Raw genomic sequence first — 6,000 nt, 5'->3', positions numbered from 1 at the left:
AATCACCCGAGTCGCAGAAGGCTGGGGATCAAGTTTTTAGTATGCAGTCCTGTGCACATAATGGCTTTCTCAGTATCTTAATGCTATTCTGCAACATATTTTCCACATGTGCACAAATGTATAGCATACTTTGCTAATTTTTGGAAAATGAAATGTTATTTTCTGCCAGCGTCTATATTTATTTTGTTTCGTGCACAGAAATTACCTTTATTTATTAGATATCTATTCACGTTAAACATGCTTTTTTGGCTTGTGTAGGGTCATTTTTTTTTAGGTCAAGCTCAGGCAGAGCAGGCAATGTATGTTTTCAAAGGCTTTTCCATTCTCTAGTGATTCAGTCGAACACAAAATGTTATAGTGCTGTTGACTTGCATCTAGACACTTGCATTTCTGTCTGTGCATTAAAAAGCCTTAGCATTTGTCCATAAAAAAATCCTGAGGCAAGCATGTATCCTGAATCCTACACCATGACCCACTGTGTAGTAATTTTATAGCTCTTCAATCCCTGGCAGTACAGAACCCAGGATAATGTGCGTCATGGCTAAATACTTATTAGGTCCCAAAGGCGAGACCTATTGGCTATGCCAATGCTTGTTCTTTAAGCTTGAGCACTCGAGACCAGTGCGTGTTGTTCACAGAGCTCTGTTTTAAACAGGGCTGTAAATCTTGCTCTTATCTTGACACATTTGCTGTGCATTAAAGACAGAGGTCTGTTTTTTCCCCCATGTTTTGTTTTGGCAGGAATGCTATGGACTGCACCAACCACATACAGCAACAGAGTTAACCAAACACATTTTCACGAGCAATTTAAATGGAATATTTATTTTCTTTAGACAACGTGTCCCTTTCTTGCACCTTTTACATTATTTAAAAAATTGCTAAGAAAAACAAAATATTGTCAAAAAAGTGCCCACATTACTTGCCATGAGCCACACCTGCGCAACGGCATTTATATGCATCCCCCAAATCGAAAAAACAAACTCCATTAAAAGCAGCACACGCTCTCCATTGTAGCCTTTTCCCCTTGTATATTTACTTTGGATGCCATGTTAACCCCTTCGCCGTGGCAGGAATTCCGCCGCGGCGCTGGGGGGGGTTTGGGGGCAGCGCTGTGGCGCGGTGCTCGTGACGGAACCGCTCCGTCACGAACCACGGTTGAGCTGTGCTCATGACGGAGTGGTTCCGTCACGTCTCCGCCCACTGCGCTAATCACCCGCACAGGCGGGGAATTAGCGCCACGTGGGCGGAGCGGCCGCCAACGGCCGTAGCATGACGGAACCACTCCGTCATGAGCACAGCGCAACCGTGGCTCATGACGGAGTGGTTCCGTCATGAGCGGGGAAGGGGTTAATAAGTGTTAGTGTTTTGTTTACTTTGCTTCCCATTACAGTCACGCAGTCACACAGCCGTTCCTACGAATAATATAAATAATAATATTGTTGTCAGAGATGCTCAGCAGGATAGTCAGACTTGTTGGGGGCGGGTCGAAGCAGGACTAAACATATTTATTGGTACTGCATGGGCCTCAGGACGGCACAAGAAAACAACTATAAATGCTGCCATCCCCCAGTACAACATCACACTCTAAGTTACAGTATCTACCTGGAACAAACACCACATTGTTATTTTTGGCCACTTATAATAATTTAATTGTAAAATTGGAACTGGTTTTAAGTCGCTGCTTTTTTTGTTTACTTTTGGCCAATCACTCTCCAAGAGCTTATTACATGAGTCTATCCCCCGCTGCTCTCGCTCTCCTCCCTTGTCTTGGCCCCCACTGTCTGTTGTTGCTGCAACCCCATTCCCCCCTCATATTGTATACCCTTAAACCTTCATGTGATTAAATGATGAGAAGGGCTGTTTAAATACCAGTGCAACATCAAGCAGTTATTTAATCTCAACTGGGTCATAGACAATCAGGTTATCAGTGCTGTTGTATTACCAAGAACACACATATGTAAAAGACATGGAGGCATATCAACAACAAATAGTGATAATTATCACTAAGTGCTGTTAGCACAAAAAAAATGATCGCCGGCGAAGCCCTTTTTTTAACGCCGCAGTAGCGACGTATTATCAAGGTGCTGCTAGCCAGCGATAGCTATCAGTTCCGGCGCCAATGGATGGCGATAAAATCTTAGCACCGGCGATAATAAAATGCACGCTAAGCTGCGAAAATTCGCGCTAAGCCAATTATCTCCAAAATCAGCCCGACAATTGCCAACAGGCCTGCATTTTGCACGCAGCAAGCGGGAAAATGCACTATAAAAGGCCCCCAAGCAGGCCAAAAAAGAAAAAGAAAAACAAAATGGATACCAGAGAAGAGACCAGAGACATGGAGGAAGCAAACCCCACAGCCAGCCAGGAGGAGCAGGGAGAGAGCCAGGGGAAGGCAAAGAGGAGGAGGAACCCCAGATTCAGCCACCAGGAGAATCAGGTCCTGTATGGCCTGGTGGCTGAACACCAGCAGGAGCTCGTTATCCGGAGGACAGTGCCATTGTCCAGGAAGAAACAGATCTGGGAGGAGATCACAGCAAAGGTCAATGCTGTGGGAGAGAGGAAGAGGAGGACCGTGGAGGAGGTAAAGAAGCGCTGGAACGACAGCAAAAAGAACACTAAGGAGAAGATGGCCGCCAACCGGAGGGCAGCCATGGCCACTGGAGGTGGTAGCCCTGGGCCCCTACTGGAGCTGGATGAGCAGGAGGAAATGGTGGCGCAAGTCATCACCGAGGAGACGGTGGTTGGAGTGCCGGGTCAGGACACTGCTGCAGGTGACCAGACACAACCAGAGGGTGAGTACAAACTATGGAGTGGGTGGACAGGGGTGGATGGCCACAATGGCACACATGTACAATAAATAGCATTGCATACCCTCAATTACTGTGGTTCAGGTCCCAGATAGCCCTGTGTATGGTGGCATGGACACACATCAACTGATCTAACATAAACATTGCTAGACACACTTTAACGGACACACTGACATTGAAATGTGCACTGAAATGTCAGAAAAACACAGTCCAGGTACATCATCAGACCACAAAATAAGTGCCACATCCCATACCAAAATGCCGAATCACATAGAGACGCAGTATGCTGCCAAAATGCACCCCTTGCACCATCACAACCCATATCCAAATCATCTCCACAAGGCTGCAACTCCCATGTGCCAAAATGATTATGCAGTGTGAATGTGACTGATCACGTGCACGAGTAAGCATGCCAACAGCAAGACCAGCACACCTGCAAAATAGCACATGTGGCTGACTTGTGTGCAAGGATGTGCGTGGCCAACAAGGGTGACTTGGAGGGCCACACACAACCTTGCACACGAGCCAGACACATGTGCAATGTTGCAGGTGTGCTGACCTTGTCGCTGGCATGCTTACTCGTGCACGTGACCAGTCACATTCACACTGCAAACTCATTTTAGCACATGGGAGTTGCGGCCTTGTGAAGATGATTTGGATAAGTGTGGTGATGAGGCAAGGGGGACATTGTGACAACCTCATGCCTGTACTACAAAAATGCCCCCTTGCCTGTACATGCTATGCAGCACTGTGTACAGCAAGAGGAGAAAGTAATGAGTGACTCTGCATACTGACAACACATGCAATGTCACACCAAAAATACGGATTATGGGGCATATTACCAAGGACGGCGTTAAAATAATAGCCGCTTGAGCGGCAGAAAACTGCCACTAAAGCGGCGATAATGGGCGTGATAATATGCCCTGGAGAATTCCAATAGAAGCCCATGTTCACACCAGAACATGGACTTCTATTGGAATTCCCCAGGGCATATTATCAAGCCCATTATCGCCGCTTAAGCGGCAGTTTTCTGCCGCTCAAGTGCCGATAATTTTTTAATGCCGTCCCTGATAATATGTCCCTTAGTCGTGTGCCCTCCATTGCAAAATGCGATGCAGGGCGCCCCATGAAATCCATTCAGTCATCCAAAGTCAACTTACCTGCATTCACACATATCCCTGTCCATAATAACCACCACCCTCCCCCGCCCCACGTGAAAGCATGGCATGTACTATTTTCTCTTGCAAATTAAAAAACTCTTCATGTCTGCGAAAGCTAGATCTTCAAATCTAACAATCGCACCAACCTATGGACATATTATCAAGATCAGCGTTAAAATGATCGCTGCCTTAGCGGCAGGAAACTGCCACTAAAGCGGCGGTAATGGGCTTGATAATATGCCCTTGTGAATTCCAATAGAAGCCCATGTTCACACCAGAACATGGACTTCTATGGGAATTCACAAGGGCATATCATCAAGCCCATTACCGCCGCTTTAGTGGCAGTTACCTGCCGCTAAAGCAGCGTTAATTTTAACGCTGATCTTGATAATATGGCCCCTAGTCCCTCTCCCCTCACTATGATGTTCAATTCTCTGAGCATAGGATCCTTGGCTTGTTACTATGACGTGTCTCCTCTACTACCTTTGATATTAAGAACCATGTAAAAATTGGATTAACAACCAATTTTCAACACAGGCTATATAACCAAACATTATCATCACAAATCCATCCGAAAGTCTATTTCACACTCCCTCAAGGCATGTCACTACCCATGTTGCTCTGTACTCCTTGATAGCCTTAGCAGTGCGTAATCTGTGGTATCCAGAAGGGAAACACTAAAAACACAATATACAGGCTGCCGCTTTAGATTCACCCATCATGCATATCTACAATGGTGTCGAATGGTTACATCTACGGGCTATAAAGGCCCTACCCTGGTACCAGCTCACCTGGCTCAGTGTTGACATCGCTCTCGCTGTCTTCGTCCACCAATGGTCCAAAGAAATGGTCCAATGCCCTAGCCGCCTCAAGTGATCCCTTGCTCACCGTACCCTTGACCAGTAGTAGCCTAACTATCCCATCACACTCTGCCCATTTGGTGAACTCTCACTCCCATTGATCTAAACTCGTGGCACCACTTGCCTTCCAGTGCATCGTAATATCCCCTCATGGCCACTAATAATCCCCTATCCATAAATTTGCGGCAAGCCCACTTTGAGCTGTGTGTGCGAAGCAATGTAGGATACAAGCCCCCAACGCCAGATCTACTTCCCTGTCCGTCAACACCTTCAATAGTGTCATCACTGCGGTCCAATAAGTAGCCCAAAGTGGTCACCCCCAAATCATGTGAGGAAAGTTTGCCCCCTCTCCCTGAACCCTTGTGCATTCCTATGAGTCAGTGTAGAAACATGCATTGACTTTTGGCCGGTGTGAGGTAAGGCGATGTAAAACATTAAAAAGAAGCCTTTGGAAGCGGGTGTGCCTGGTGCATCTCCATGCTTACTCTACAATCTCAGCACAAGCCCTTTCCGGTATCTCTCTCCCTACATCTACCTCCCATTTCAATTAAGTATGTCCAAAGGGGGCAGCTCCATGAGACCCATGCTCTTATAAAGGCATGTGACTGCCTTAAACTTTACAGCTGCTGTCAATATGTATTGGCACCCTAAAGAAAGCTCAGGTCCTGCTTGGTCCCTTTACAATGCGCACGAATATCCGCTGTGATCGCTGCATGGAGTATGTAGTCCCCCCTTCTAAAATCAAAGCGCTCATGCAGAGTCCAGAAGGTCAGCGCCTGGTATAATGCACAAAATGACCCACCACTGCCACACACACTCCACATGTGAGACCAAATCTGTGGGTAATGGGTGTGGACACTGTCTGCTCAGACAGCAACAACAATTGCTATACATGCTGCACCATACTCTGAAAGGGTAATCCAAAAGAAGTGGAGGAAGCAAGATTAAACATGACAGACGCAATGCTCACAACACAAATCACAAGGAGTCAAAGCGATTAAGAGGCACAAGTGTCCTACACAGTGCAGCTTTGTAGAAAAAACACGGTGTAAATAATCAAGGACGTTCTTAAAATTATCGCCACTTCAGCGGCATGAAACTGCCACCAAAGCGGTGATAATGTGCCTGATAACATGCTGAAGAGAATTCCAATCAAAGCCCATATTCACACCA

The sequence above is a fragment of the Triturus cristatus genome, chromosome 1_1 (assembly GCF_964204655.1).
Source record: "Triturus cristatus chromosome 1_1, aTriCri1.1, whole genome shotgun sequence".
NCBI classification, from domain to species: domain Eukaryota; kingdom Metazoa; phylum Chordata; class Amphibia; order Caudata; family Salamandridae; genus Triturus; species Triturus cristatus.
The sequence above is the reverse complement of the archived record's forward strand: the minus strand, read 5'-3'. Positions refer to the sequence as shown.